This window comes from Sarcophilus harrisii, chromosome 6 (genome assembly GCF_902635505.1).
Source record: "Sarcophilus harrisii chromosome 6, mSarHar1.11, whole genome shotgun sequence".
NCBI lineage: Eukaryota > Metazoa > Chordata > Mammalia > Dasyuromorphia > Dasyuridae > Sarcophilus > Sarcophilus harrisii.
In genome coordinates this window covers 641,210-656,617 of record NC_045431.1, presented here as the reverse complement: position 1 = coordinate 656,617, position 15,408 = coordinate 641,210, and the positions used below count along the sequence as shown (strand labels likewise).

Here is a 15,408-nt window from a genome sequence, read left to right as displayed (position 1 = left end):
TCTGGAGACATATATTGAGCTGGTAGCTCACTAAAGCCCCCAGATCTTTTTCAAGACAACTGCTGTCTACCCACAGCTTCCCTACTCACGAGATTGAATTCCGTATCCAAGGGCAAGGCTTTCCATTTATCCCTATTGGATTTCAGCTTATTAGATTCAGCCTAACACTCTAGCCTGCCAAGATCCCTTTGGCTCCCGATTCCATCAGCTGCTATATTAGCTCGCCTTCTCAGCTCCGTGCCATCTGAAACTTTGATGAGCAGGCCATGTGTGCTTCTATCCAAGTCACCAATATAGAATGCTGAACAGCAAAGGGCCAAGCACAGATCCCGGAGAGACTCGGCCGAAGACCTGCCACGCTTCCATGGAGCCGTTGTTCACTACGTATGGTGTCTGCTCATCCAACCGCTTCTGAATCCACCTGGCTTTGCAGTCCACAATCTCTCCATCTTCTTCACAGCAATGATATATGGAACTTTATCAAAAGCTTTGCCCCAAAACCAACCCACCAAAAAAACCCAGCCAGGGAGTCCAGCCTATCTGCAATCAGAAAGACCTGAATTCAAATCTGGCTTCTTACTAGCAGCATACTCCCAGGAAAATCAGTTAATCTCTATCTGCCTTCATTTCCTCAATTGTAAATGGGGATAAAGCTAGCACCTACCTGCCAGGAAAGTTGTGAGGATCAAAATAATGTATAAAGTGCTTAACACTGCCCAGCACATATCAGACACTTAATAAATCCAGTTTCCTTCCTTCTTTCTTTCCTAATTTAGCTAAATTATACCCACAACGTTCCCTTTATCTACTAATTTAGTAATCTTGAAAACAAAAAGAAGAGAAAGTAAGTGTTCCATTAAAAAAAAAAACTCTACTTATAGAATATTAGAGAAGGAGAGAATCTACCTAAAATGTAGAATGGCAGGGCAGGAGAGATCCCTATGGGAGGACATCCAACCTCAGCAGAGAAAGGAACCTCACAGATTATGGTTTCACATCCTGTATCCTGAGAAAAATGATTCTGACTTGTCAAAGGCTACATAGGAAGTTGGTAGCAAGGCCCCTCTTTCTGTACTCACTTCCCAGGCCTCTCTCACTGCTGATGGCTGGGAAAGAGAAGGAAAGAAGGAAAGGAGAGATGTTACAACATAAATAAGCTTATACTTCTATATCACTGGCTGGTAACGAAGGATTTTACCTACACTAAGTGCAGCAATCCAAAGATTTTTTAACTCACTTTGCCTATAAAAGCAGGAAAGTAGGATCACCCAACTAGGGAGCAGCCCAAGTAACCTGAATGCTGATTTCCTGCCTCAGTGGTCTATGTCTTTCCACTCTCCCTTATGTCTTCTCCCCCCAACTCAGGAGGGAGCAATCAGACTCATCAAGCTTAATTGTACCAAATCAAAATGCAGACCAGGTCGGGAAAGTTTCAAGCCGAGAGCTGGGTCGGGCTTTCTCCTCAAAAAGCAGATCAATCACCGAAGACAATGAGCACCCTCTTGGCAGTCCCAGCACAGTCTTGGCTGAACATTGAAGCTATTTGGATTCCTAAATGAATCTTTAGGGCAAGTTGAAGGTACTGTCTATTTTCTGTCCTCTGAATGAAGTTGATATATTTAAAGCAAGGACTCATCCTTGTGACATCTCCTGGCTCTCTAAAGAACTCTTTTCATGTCTATCTTGGCAAGGAATGGGTCCTAAATTCTTAAAGATTGTGCCAGCAAAACATGAATTCTCGCAGGTCCTACCAAGCTGGAAAGAATTTGAGTACAGGCCTAGTGGTGAAACCTTAAGTTACTGGGAGACACGTGAGCAAACCAGTCCCGTGAGGAAGATTTTGATTCCTAGGTACCACACAACACATTGGGAGATTGTCCTTAGATCAATGGAAATAAAGCAATGATGTAATATATGATCTAGTCACCTGGGCATGGAAAAAATTTTTAAAAAACAGTATTTGCAAGTTTTCTTTTGGGAAATTGAACAGATTTTTTTTTAATCATCCCAAATTTCTCCCCAAGACAAGACTTTTTTGAACCAATGAGGTCATGGGGCTGTGAGTTATAGATCTTAAGAATGCCAAAGAGTTGCAGTGCAGGAGAACCCAAAGTTTAGCATCATGGAAATACTCAGCAAAAAGCCGGGCTTACAGCAAGAAGGTGGGATAAATGGCAGTTGGCTCTTTTTGTTCCATTTCTATTTATACTACATCAAGAATATATGAGGAAAGTATCTAATGTGTTGGCTGTGGTCCTCAAGCAGACTGACAGGAGGATTTTGACAGGAGTTAACACAGGACAGACACTCATACACTGGTACCTGGGTGGCTATCTCTCACCAATCAGATCACAACTACTGGATGCATACATGTATATATTCAGGAAAATTTATATCCAGTAGAATATTAGATCCCAAGGGCAAGGACTGTGTCTTTTTTTTTAATCCATCATCCAGGAAGGAGGAGCCCACTCCCTTTTCTAATGGTGTAAGTAAACACATGGTAGGTGTTTAACAAATGTTTGTTGAAATAAATTGACTAAGAAGCAGCTCTTAGAGATTCATGAGTTTAGAAGTAGAACCCTTCTAGCCCACTCCTGGTTCACTTACAAATCATTTCATTTATATTTCAATTTCCTCATCCTTAAAATGGGAATAATGGTTGCACTACAAATTTCACAGCATAATTGTGAGGATTAAATGGAATAATTTATATAATGCTATACTATAGAAATTAGAGAAAGGGCATTGCACGGGGGCTAATTAGCCCTGAGCAAGTCAACCTCCCACTGCTTCAGGCAACTTTCTAAGATTTCCAATTGCAGAGCAGTATTCCCACCTACATTCAGAGAGAGTATTCTCTCTGTTAAATAAACGCAACACTGGATGGATGGATGTATATATACACATTGTAGTTAGTCAATAGTGTCCTACATTTTGTGATCTCGTGGACTACACTGGTGTTGGTATATTACCATGTTATGCTATATAATAGCTACATATATTACCATGTTATGCTATATAATAACTACCATGTACCACACTGTCCATGGGATTTTCTTGGCAAAGATAACAGAGTGATGTGATTTGCTTTTTTTCCTTTAGTAAATTAAGGCAAACCCAGATTTGTTCAAACAACTAGTAAATGTCTGTGGCTGTATTTGAACTCGGGTCTTCCTGACTGTAGCCCCATTGCTTTATCCACTGAGCCACTTATTTGTCTCCATATAAACATATATACACACCTACCTACATGTAGACATACACATACATGTGTGTATTGTGTGTATGTATGTATATACACTGTCATGCATATATACAAACTATTATTATAGTAGTCTTCTGTGGTCTTGTTTCATTGGAACTCAATCAATATGGTACCCATTGACGTTTGCAGCCAATTCACCTTTCAACCTATGGGATACTTAACCCCATCTTTCTATAAACTCTCTAAAGAAGTTCTCCTCAATCTGCTGAAGGCTTTCGTTCTCATTTTTAACATTTCCTGGATATGAGGACAGCATGGCCCTCTTGCCCCTCATTCTCCCCATAGGATCAGATCGCTTCCTTCTCCAGTCACATACGTCTCAGTTAATGTCTTTTCTATTTCCTCTCCCACCATTGGTATTGCGTTTCAGTGTATTTGTATTTTTTAATTAGCTTCCACAAGAGAGAGCAAGTTGGGATCATTAGCAGTGTTGCACAATTATTCCGAGCCTTTCTTACAAGCAGTACAATATACCATTTATAACAAAGGTGTGATCCGACACAAACAAAAAACTCTTCTAACAAGCAGTGCAATATACCATTTATAACAAAGGTGGGATCCCACACAAACGAACCAAAAAACCAAGTTCCATTGTAGTTATTTAAATGCAGACACTGGCAATACCACTGTCTTGTTTTTCCTTGCACCGTGAAGCCTGCGGTCTCTCGTTTCCAGAGCTGGCCCAAGATCTTTCCATAACTCCACACCCCATCTGTTCCACCTGGTTTCTGGCTGATCCTCAGAGGAAGAGTGTTGATTACCTACTTGAGAGTAAGCACATCTCCATGGTAAGTACTCATGAGTATTCCGTTCTTTTCCCCAAAATCAGTCTTGACTTGTCATCTAGGGTCTCTTACCCCTTGTGAAAGCTTCTCTCTGATATATGACAATGAATTTATGATAAGTGAGTTCTTGGTTCTCCCCTCATTGGTGTAACAGACCACAGCTCCCCCATAGCTTTGCATCTTAGGTGCTTCCTGTCCTTAGCCTTCCACAAATCTTTCATAGAAGATCTACCCACTCAGTCTGCTAGAGGCCTTTCTCCCAGCCTTCTTAATATTCTTTGGCTACTAGTATGTCATTCAGTGCCTGTTTGCCCTGACCCTCTATAGGAGGAGCTCCCCTCCTTTTCTAATGGTGTAAGTTCTTCATAATATCTTAAATTGCTTCTCACATCTGATATGAACTTGGCAATAGAAACTATCTTCTACAAAATGGGTCCATGTGATAAAACTTTCAGTCACTTTCAATCATGTCCAACTCTTTATGAGCCCATCTGGGATATTATTGGCAAAGATATTTGAGTGGTTTGCCATTTCCTTCTCTAGCTCATTTTACTGATGAGGAAACTGAGACACACAAGGTAAAGTGACTTGCCCAGAGCCACAATGACAGAAATTATCTAAGACCAGATGTGAACTCAGGAAGATGAGTCTTTCAGACTCTCAGGCCCTGCATTCTACCCACTGTGCCCTCTAGCTGCCCCATGTGATATTCCTATGGTTTCAACAATATCATGATACCAGAACCAGCTCAAACTCACTAAAGAGAGCCCATTGTTAAAATGTCAGTGTGAGCATTTACCCCTCAGAACCTAGCTTGATTTATTATTTTATTGATTGTCTAAAAATTAATAAAGTGATGGAGAAAATGTTAATCCTGCAAATTAAACTTAAAAGTATTTCACACATACACTTTTATTTTCAGGGAGCCAGCTGTTAAACATTTACCAGCATCCTCCCGAGTGGATCTCTCTGACAGACATTGCAGTGGATGACAGGAGTATTTCACTGAGTTTTCCTAGATCTCAGCATTTGTAAGATGGAGGAGTTTCACTTGATGGTTTGTCCGGTCTCTTCCAACCAGTGTCCATACCTCATGACTCAGGGTCCTTTCTTCATGGTGAATGTCTCCTCCATTTTACAACCTGACTTCTTTAAAAAGGAAAACCATCCCTAAAGAGAGACAGAGACAGAGATAGACAGAGACACAGAGAGAGAGAGACAGAAAGAGATAGAGACAGAGAGAGATAGAGAGACAGACAGAGAGAGAGAGAAAGAGAGACAGAGACAGAGAGACAGAGAGAAAGATAGAGAGACAGAGAGAGAGACAGACAGAGAGAGAGAGAGACAGAGAGAGAGAGAGACAGAGAGAGAGAGAGAGAGAGAGAGAGAGAGAGAGAGAGAGAGAGAGAGAGAGAGAGAGAGAGAAAGAAAAGGTGTGGAGGAGAAAAGGTGCTGCTGGTGCAAGCAAAGTAATCTGCACGATCCTCCCCTTTCCCTTTGTGACCCTTTTCTAGCCCTCACTTATAATATGTGTATAAGGAAGACAATGTCCTTGGACAAGTTGTCATCCATGAAATAAAGAGGTTCAACCAGATGATCTCCAAGGACCTGCCCTCCTTGGAAGCCTCTAAAACTTCCCCTCCTGCTATCACTCAGTTTTATGGGTGTCAGAAAGTCCTTTGCAAACAATGTTGAGGATCTCAGATTGAAATTCCATGAACTTCTCCCGGCAGCAAAAGTCAAGGTAGCCATCAAAAAGAATGGCACAGAGCTGCCTACTGGGCACTGAGGCTTCGCACTCAGCACACGGAAGCTCAGCGTCCGTTAGTCTTTATCTGCTCCCACAGCCACCTTGCAGGAATGAATGGGAATTGAGTCTGCAGCCCCTGCCTTCTGCTTTTATTTATGTGCACTGGGCGGATTCATCACATTCTACCTTCCCGAGCATTTACAATCATGAGGGGAAAAATGCCCATGATTCCGGGTTTCCTTCCAGGGCACCTGACATAAATTCAAGGGCAGAAAAAGACTCCCATCACCCATAGGCAGCTGACCACAAATTCCCAGCAGCCCAGAGTTTTTAAAATCAAACCCCTCACCAATGGTAGGATGCTAAAAAGGGGGTAGGAGTCAAGGAAGGGCCACATACTGCCTTAACCATCACCACCACGTAGAAGAAAAACACAGAGAAATTTAACAGCAAAGTCAGCTCCCTTAAGAAGGAAATGAACTGGAAGCACTGTAGGAAAGATCCCAATCCTCCCCTCCCCAAAATATCATTTTCCCCTGATCTCACTTGATTTATTATCTTCTCATGAGCATTCCCATAATTCCCTCTGGTCCCGCACCCAAGGGCAGGAAGGGAGTTTCCCTATTTTCTATAATACACAGTACAGTGTTCAGGGCATATTATTGTTCATCATTTTGATCGCATTTTATCCTTCATGAGCCCATTTGGGGATTTCTTGGTAATGATACTGGAGTAATCTACCCTACTTCTCCAGATTATTTTACAGATCAAGGTTACACATCCAGGCACACAGTGTTTAGTGCCTTACCCAGGGTCACACAGCTAGTAAGTGACTGAGACTGGATTTGAACCCAGGCTTTCTGACTCCAGGGCCAGCAATCTATGTACTATGACACTTCAATGCTATTTCATTTGGTCCTCACCACAGCCCTGCAATATAGATACAATTATCACTCACATTGTACAGATAAAGAAACTGAGACTGACAGAGAGAGCAAGTAAATATCTTACAGACCCATAATTTCAGACCTGGAAGAGATCTTAAAGATCACTGAGCCCAATGACTTATGTAACAGATGACCCTTGATAAGTGACTTGTTCAGGGTCCCAGGGTTGTCCAAAGACACTTGTTCTGATTCTTGATCCATTCCACCACACTGTCACACAGGATAAAGAGCCAGTAAATATCGGGGACAAGACCTAAACTCAGCCCCTCTCAGATCCCAGCCAAGGAGTTCTGTCCAGCAGAGCGTGTTCCCTTTGCACAGCACTCACACGTTTCAGACAAAGTTTCGCATTCCCTGCACATTACTGTCTACGGGAGGTTTGGAGCCTTCTCTGAAGCACATGTAACTTGATTTTTCCAACTTAATCCCTTTGTGCCAGGGAGAACAGATTTGCTGGCATCCTAAAATGTGCACTTATAAAAATTTAAATAAAAAAATCTCTCATCGCCCCCCTTCTAAGCTACCCCCTGGCCTGCTGCTCATCTTGGCTAGGCCTTGCCTTGGCTGCAGTTCCAGACAATCCTATAATGGCACTGACAGAGAGGTGCAGGTGACTGTCAAGGGAATATTGTTCAAAGAAGCAATTATACAGTGACCCACAATAGACTTCTCACCCGTCTAAACAATTCGGATTTTTTTTAAAAAAACAGAATATTGGGTTAAAGTTTATATACCACAAGTTATCACTCAATGTCCTAAACAAAATGTTCTAGATATTTTTCCATTTATCCTTTTCGATTTTCAAACACTTATTTTCTGTCTTCATATCTCTCTACCCCTGGGGGAGGGAAAGAGAAACACAAAACCCTTCCAGCGAATAAGCATAATAATTCAAAACAAAGTCTCCTATGAGCTTTGCCCTAAAAAAATGCGTGTCTCATTGTGCATTGTAGTGCATCCCCTCTCAGGAGATGAGGAGCATTTTTACACAGGTCCTCTGAAGTCAGGGCTGATCATGTGTTTAAAAGTGATTAAAGCTCTTCAATCCAAGCATTACTCCATATTGCAATATTGACACAAGTGGGTAAATATTTCCTTGTTCTCCTGATTTCACTCTGCTCACGTTTCAACTTCCTTTAGGAAGGAAGATAGATTACTGAGTTTTCCAAGGTCAAAGAATCATAGACCATTAGAGATGGAAGTGGCGAGGGGGGGGGAGGGGGAAGGAGGGTAAGGGGGGGAAATCTTAGAGTTTATTTTAACCCACTATTTTTATTTTACTATTGACAAAACTAAGGCCCAAATGGTGAGATTGAATTGAATCTTTATTCAAGATTCAGAAGTATAAGGGAATTCAGACACTGGCTAGTCAAACCCTCTCATTTTAAAGCCAAGGAAACTGGGTCCCCATTGAGGGTGTAAGTGACTTGCCCAAAGTCCTATTCAGAGTAAACAGCAAGAGCAGAATTTGAACCCATATCCTTTAACTCCAATCATAATCTTTCCACTGTATCTTACTCTTTGCTAAACAGCTAGATACTGACAAACCTGGAGGCAAAGACATCATTCCCTGACTCCTAATCTGGGACTGTGACAGACAAAACAATGATCAAAGCAAGATAATGGGATACATTTTAATTCCAAAGATTCTCTGAGAAAAATAAATATAGTTCTTCTCCACCCTTGCAAAGGAATAATATGGGAGGGGGGATGACAAAGGTCCTTCTATTCCTATAGAAACTAAGCTCAGTATGACAATGGCACACAGTCAGCTGTGTCAACTAATGGAAGGTGCTGCCTTGGGAGACAATGAGAGCCCCGTTGTGGGAAAGCTACAAGCAAAGGCTGAGTGACTGTTTAGGAGGGATGTTGTAAAAAAGACCCCTCAACTAGGTGAGAGTCTGAGCTAGGGGGTCTCTAAGTCCTCCTGAGTTATAGTCTACTCTGCAAATATTTTTCTTTAAACTGGAATCTGGCCAGATGGGAGGACACATGTTAGCAAGCCCTGCCATTGGAGGTTGAGGCCCATGGATTACTTGACCTGAGGAGTTCTAAGTTGCAGAGGGATAAACCGATTGGTTGCCTATACCAAGTCTAGCTGCAATATAATGAGCTCTCCAGAGTAAGAGGAGTGCTTAGTCTGCCAACTTGGGGCAAACCAGCCCAGGGCAGAAACAGAACAAGTCAATGTTCCATATCAAGCCAGTAGTTGCACTGGATCCGTGAGAGGTCATTAAGCAGCCATCCTAACTGAGACAAGAGGAGCTAGTCTCCATAAATAAATAAACAGACAGATAGATATAGTAAACAAATAATATTATGGTTGTACCCATAATTAGTAACACCAAGAATAAAACAAAAGGGTGGGGAGGAAATTCAAGATAAAACTTTAATTTCCAAATTATTTAAATTTTAATAAATTCTTCATCTATTACATACTATACCGTATAGATATAAATACATATTTTATTTACTGTTTTTGGTCTATATTTCTTTTTAGACTCTTTTCTATGTACTTAAAGTATAGTTGTTGTTTTTAATATACTAGTTAACACATGTGTTTTTCTTTCATCCCATACTCACTTGATATTTCTATGTATCCATGGTGTTTACTACAAAAATCTTTAGGTGATTATTTTGTAGGATCAACATTAACTGTGCAGGGTTTCTTTTCTGCAAGGGATAACAATTGCTAGTATGTGGATCTGGCCAGAAAGTTTTCTATTCTCTAATTCATGCAAGAAATAAGCCATTAGTGGAAATTAAGTAGAAGGCACAAACTACTCCCATACAAAGATATGTAAAATGAAATAAAGAAGGACAGCTAGGTAGCAGAGTGGAATCAGAAGAATATGAGTTCAAATCTGACTTCAGACACTTATTAGCTGTGTGACCCTGGGAAAGTCCCTTAAACCCAATTGCCTCCAAAGGAAATGAAATTATAGATGAATTAGTTGTCACTGTAAAGGTTACTTCTCTCTGTTCCAACATACTGCTACTTTTTTCTCATCCAGCTCCTGGATAGGTTATAAGGATAGAGAAGGTAGACATAGAGAAGCACTTGTGGTTTCTTAGCCCAGTTTAAAAGTTTTTGTTTTTTGTTTTTGGGGGTTTTTTTTGGTTTTTTTTTTTTTTGTTTGTTTGTTTGTTTGTTTGTTTTTTGCCTCAGCCATAGTCCACCTTCAAGTCTGTATACTTCATGCAGGAAAGGATTTTGTCTTATCAAAACTTTATATCTTCCCTTAATAAATGTTGAAGTTAATTCCATCCCTCTTTCACAAAAAGCTAATGTAGAAGAACCATATGTATGGCCTTACTAAGTAGCAGTTTTTAGCCACTAGAAATCAACCCAGGTCTGAGCGGTTTTCTCCACAGTACTTATCCAACTTCACTTAAAGACCTCCAGTGCTGGGGAAAGCAATTTCCTCCTCTCTCAAGGAAGGCCATTCCACTTTGGAATAACTCAAATGAGCAGAAAGTTTTAAAATATCAACATTTCAGCATAATTAGATAACAGAAAGGTAAGGCTGAATATAAATAACTTTTGGATACAGAAAGCACAAAACACTAACAAAAATGTACTTGAGCCCCTCTTTTAAACAACTAAATTATGTTCTTATAACATGTTATGTTATGAAAAGAAATTCCTTTTAGCCATCTCAGGGTCATCCTGAATTGCTTTCTCTCCCTCATCTACCCTCTCCACTCCATTTGCTAAGTCTCATCAGTGCTATTCCCCACTCTCACATCTGTCCCCTTTTCTCTATCACCCAAGTCCAAACCAGTATCACCTCTCATCTATATTATTGTAAAGTCTGATTGCTTTGCTTTCTTATGGCCTTTCCCCCTCTCCCATCTACCCTTTACAAAGCTGCTAAAGTTCTATTCCAAAAAGAAGCTCCAGTAGATCAACTATAAAACTCCTGTTTGGTATTTAAAGCCCTTCACCAACTGGTTCCAGCCTCCTCCTCCCCACCTTCCTGCCCTCTGCATTTCAGCCTTGTTGTCATTTACATACATTTCATCCCCTCTCTCAATGTTCAAGTGAGATTTTTCCTGAAATTCTAGCTTCTAGTGTTCCTGTGTCCCAAGTTGCCTTGTACCTTCATATCTATTTATATAAGCACATTATCTTCCTCTATAGAATGTAAGTCCTTGAGGAAAGTTTCTCCTCTTCTTTCACTTTTTCCTTCTCCTTCTCTTCTTTTTATTCTCCATTTCCTCCTCTTCTTCCTCCTCCTTTTCCCCTTGTTTCTCCTCCTTCTCCTCTCCAGAACCTACCATAGCACCCAGCAAGTAGCAGGAACTTAAAAGTTTTGGACTGATGTCTAGCACCAATGATAGTTAATTCTAAATGACTACAAAAATGACTGTTTCTGTCTCTAAAATCAATGCTCAGGGAATGAAAAACAGAAAAACCATCAAAGATACATATGAAAGACTGGAAATCCCCAAATTTATCTTTGGGTGTTCCTGGTTAAAAAAAAAAAAAACCTAACAAACATTAAAATATAGAGGTGATTAATAAGTCTTTTTGAATGAATTTGCCTGTCTCATCCTCAGCACCATTGAGGGCTGATTTTTTTTCACATGTTGACTTATAAACAACATTTATTAAGGCACAGATATGTTGCCATTTATAATGGTAGAGGGAATATCCAATTCCAAGGAAATTATAAATCTTTTGAACAGATAGTAGAAGCACAGTATCTAGATATCTTACTATCTAAATAATAGATATTTACAAATCTTGGTATTTTGGGATAAGATAGAGAGACAGAGAGGAAAGATAGATAGATAGATAGATAAGATAAGATAAGATAGATAGATAAGGATATGTAGGAGCAGCTTGGTACTTGGCTAGAGAATAAGCATTGAATCTAAGAAGATCTGGTTTCAAGTTCAGTCTCTTATTCTTATTGACTGTGTGATCCTGTACTCTCTGTGGAGTATTCCCTAAATCATTAAGTGGAAGAAAAGTCGCCAACTTTCTTCAAGAGAAAGATTTTCCTCACCTGGAAGTTCCCTATGTTATTTCAATGACAGGACCAGTCCCAATCCTTACATAGATATACATATGTCAGACATATACATTTTTCATGTTTATGTAGTTCACTATTTTCCAAAGCACTTTCACATATGATGTGACTTTGCACAAGTAATTTCTCTTCCTTGATCATAACGCTTCAACAAAATAAGTAAGCTGGTTTAGTTGATCTCTATGGCTTATTTCAGCTTTAAAAGCTATGAAATAACCTTTTCTTCAAATCACCCCATGAGGTAGAATGTGCAAGTGTCATTGCTAGGCGTCTGGAGCTCGTGTGCCTCTAACACGATTTACAGAGCACATTTCTCATACCCTGGGGTCATGGTCTACATAGACATTGTTGTTAAACTTATTTTACCACTGAAGACGTTTAGAGAACTGGCAGAGACTGAATTGACTCCAATCACATCTCCCAACTCGGATGCTTAATTTAAGGACCAATGGCCTGGGAGTTTTGTTTCTATTGTTCTCTCTCTCTCTCTCTCTCCTTGCCTTCCTCCATTTTCTTCTCCTCCCCTTTCTCTAATAGATAGGTAGATATGAACACACATGCTAATATTATCCTTAATTATTCATATTAAGTAGTAGTTGTTAATATGTTACTAATTCTGCTTTGCTTGACCTCCCTTGAGATCAGACTCTCTCATTTGGCTCCCTTGAGCTATTCCAATTAAACACTAAGTAAGCTCTTAGGTGCCAAATATCCTGCATAGCCATTCATCTCAAAAGTCCATTTTTCACTTTGTAGTACCTTCTGTACATTCAGTTCATAAACATTCATTTTCTATTTTATTTATATGTATATTCACTTTATAGTACTACAGATAGGATTGACCTAACTAAAAAATCAAACTTTTAGGTTATATGTGTCTTCACATCAGTCACAAAGCAGGCAGTCAAGTAGTCACAAGTCACAAGTGGTGCAGAGCAACCTTTGTTCCGTGGCTAAGTTCCAAGATCTGCTACACATGGCCACCCCTTGGACAAAGATATGGGGGCAGTAAGTGAATGGAGTGCTTGACCTGGAGTCAGGAGAACTCATCATCCTGAGTTCAATTCTGGCCTCAGATATATACTAACTTTGTGACTGGCCAAGTCACTTTATCTTGTCTGCCTCGGTTTCCTCACCTGAAAAATGAGCTGGAGAAGGAAATGGCAAACCGCACTATATATACAAAGGGAAAAAATAATTCATCTAGAGAGCTTTTCAAAAAGAGCAATTCCCAATCACAGTCATGTGGAAGCAAGTCCAGAACCAATGTCTTATTAAATTATCTCCACCGTTGTACAGAATCTGGAAGGAAAAACTGGAGGAAAGACTGGGGGAAGCGTGGGCCGGAAGACATGCCATCTAACAGTATCAGAAGAATTAGATGTAAAAGGTCTCAGGCCGTGAAGCAAGTCTGAGCCAGAAGAGCCAAGACTGCCCCTTGCCAGCTGGGGGTCCTTAAGCAAAGGGCAGGGTCTGTGGGTGCCTCAGGCTGGCCAACCGAGCATCCTCTAGGGCTCCTTGTGCCTGTAACATATCCTCCTAAAGCTCTTTCCCGGCCCTAAACGGGTTGTTTCTGTAAGTGACAGCACCATATTCAGGGCAGAGGCCCAGGGAAAAGACCACAGCCCTAAATGCACAGGGTTTGGTTGGGTTTAAAGGAAGAAAGCATATTGGCTCAGTCGGAGCATATTCTTAACTGAAGTCTGGGGGGAGGGGGGGGTCCGCCGGACTTTTATAGCCCTTGGGCTCTCTCCTCAAAGGAAAACGCTGAAAATAGAAGACTGGCTTATATAAAAAATTCGTTTTCTCCCTCACAGCTTCCTCAGTAAGTGTGGGCAAAGAGAAGTCCCGGAAAATGGGGGAAGAGGAAGAGGAGGAGGTGGTCAGGAGTCAGATTTGGAAGGGCAGGTGCCGTGGACATCACTTAGTCCAATCATCGCACTTACATAAGAGGAAACTGAGTCTCAGAAGCGTCTTGCCCAAGGTCACCCCAGGAGTCAATAGCAGAAGCCGGGTCCCCCATTCATCCCACCCCACCCCCCGCCCCCCGGGGCCGGAATCCACGACACCAGCCAGGCCAGAACAGGTCCCCTCCCAGGATGGGGCCCGGATCCTCCCGCTTAGACGCCGTCCCCTGGGGCGGCTGGGACAGTCGCCTCAGGCTCCCGCGGGCGATCAGGGAAAGGATGCTCCAAAGGCCGGTGGCCAGGGCCACGCCTCCAGCCGCGATCCTCCTCTGCCCTTCCTCCGGCCGCGCCTGCCCGCGCGGGGTCCCCTTCCCCGCATAGCGCAGTGGAGAAGCCCCAGCCCTTCGAGGAAAGCAGGGTGCGGCTCCCTTTTCCTGCCCTGAGCCGGGGTGGGGGAGAGGGAGCTGGAGCAGCCTGCCGGGAGGCAGGTGAGAGCATCCCAGAAGCACGGCTCCTCCCCTCCAGCCCTTCCCGAAGGGCGGGCGTTTTACCGAATCCAGATCTGGGAGAGACCTTCGCAATTGTCGCGTCCTCTCCCCTCCCCCACCCCACCTCGATCTACAGAAGGGGAAATTGAGGCTCCGCGAGGTAAATGATTGTCCAAGGTCAGCTGGCGAGGCAGCGGGAGGAGGGATTCGAACCCAGCTCCTCCGCGCCGCACCACAGCGCGGCCTCCCGCGAGCGAGCGCTCCCCCTCCGCCCCCGGCGCCCGGAGAGCTCGGGCTGCCGCCTTCCTCCGCACCCGATGCCGGCCCTTGGTGGCAGCCCTTCGCGGGGGCCGCGCGCACTTGTCACTCACCAGCCTGGCGCTTCTGCAGTGTCAGGGCTCCGGGCATCTCGGCGCCCGCATCCCGCCTCAGCATCCTGCCTCCCGCGCGTCCCCGAAGCCCAGAGCTCCTTTTCAGCCACAGTCCACGCAATTCATCCTCCTCCCCAGCCTCCTCGCAGAGAAATCCGACGAAACTCGGGGTGGGCGAAGGGGTGGGGGAGAGGGAGAGAAAGGAAGGCGAGGAAAGGCGACGAGCCGGGGCCGCGCTCTCCCGAGCTCCCTCCAAAGTTGCCGCAGCCGCGCCTCCCGGGAGCCCGGCACAGCGAGTGCAGCCGCCGGCTCCGCTGGCCCGCCGGCCTGCCCGTCGCCCCGGCTCTAGGCTCCCAGGACACCGCCCATTCTCTCCAGCTCCAGGCGGGGGCCAGAACCGGGAGACGGGGAGCCTCGCTCCCATTGGCCGGCTCCCCTGCCGCTCACCCGAGAGGAGGCGGGGTCGCCTCCCCATCTCCCCACCCGCGAGCCAGACTCGGGCATTGAATGGAAGGGACTCGCAGAAATAAGCCTCGAGCGTGCGCAGTGGAGACCGCTGCTGCCCCAGGTAGGTTGGCTGTCCTCGATGAAAGGAATCCACTTGTCCGGGATTTCGCAGAACCCCGGTCCTCCTCGCCCCTTGGAAAGCGGTTCCAGCTTTGGCCAGATTCTCGGCAGGGGAAATGATCAAAAATCCCTTTGAGGTCTTTGAGACTGATGCGAGCGCGCTCATAATAGCCTCCACACCCGAGCCTGCCATTCAATTCAGTTCAACTGAACACCTGAAGCGGGGCTATCGCGGACAAAGCCCGGGGCCCTTGCAACAAGGGGCTCCCCACGAAAGCGCTTTGGG

At 43.6% G+C, this 15,408-nt stretch overlaps 1 protein-coding gene across 1 annotated transcript in view; it reads right to left on the bottom strand.

The window, feature by feature from the left end:
• Window positions 1-14,947, bottom strand: part of JAKMIP1 (janus kinase and microtubule interacting protein 1) — a 209,735-nt gene extending 194,788 nt beyond the window's left edge. Inside the window, exon 1 of the mRNA XM_023506113.2 lies at window positions 14,556-14,947. The gene's annotated coding sequence lies outside the window, so the exon portion shown is untranslated. The remainder of the gene's footprint in view (window positions 1-14,555) is intronic.
• Window positions 14,948-15,408: the final 461 nt, after the last annotated feature.